Here is a 663-nt window from a genome sequence, read left to right as displayed (position 1 = left end):
GGTTTAACTATTCTATTACCAGTATGCCCACTAAGAATGTTCTTAGTGTATGTTCATACGTGGCTTTTTTGCACTATTTTTATGTTTGCTAGGCTTTTTTACGCAGCTTACTCTTCATAAAATGTGCAGCATTTTACAGTACCAGCATAATCAATGAGATTTCTGAATTGTTAAGCATTTTCAGTTTTTTCCTGTACAGTTTTTGAACCCTGCTACGTTTATTCCATGACGCAGCGCACCAATTCTTTCAGTGTTTTTGCAGTGCCTTTCATCCATTCACGTGAATGGGTAAGAAACGCAAGTACGCAAGTAAAAACACTGTTAGGCCACGTGCACACGTTGAGTATTTGGTGAGGTTTTTTTACCTCAGTATTTGTAAGCCAAAATCAGGAGTGAGTAAAGGATACATTTAAACAATGAGTTTTGGATGAGTTTTTTACTCTGTGCATTTAAAAAAAAAGGCAAGTACTGGTAACCTATTTTACTTAATAGATGCAGAAATGGTGCAGAAAATCTGCAAAATCAAAAACTTACCAATAGCTCATGGTAAGAACCTAGCCTAAAAAAGCATATAAAAAGTGACCAAAAAAGAGTGCATTATACAAAATGTGTGAATATACCCCAAGTACAGATTGTCTCTGCATAGTTGTATGATTATTATTA

The sequence above is a fragment of the Ranitomeya variabilis genome, chromosome 7 (assembly GCF_051348905.1).
Source record: "Ranitomeya variabilis isolate aRanVar5 chromosome 7, aRanVar5.hap1, whole genome shotgun sequence".
NCBI classification, from domain to species: Eukaryota; Metazoa; Chordata; class Amphibia; order Anura; family Dendrobatidae; genus Ranitomeya; species Ranitomeya variabilis.
Note: the sequence above shows the minus strand (reverse complement) of the source record.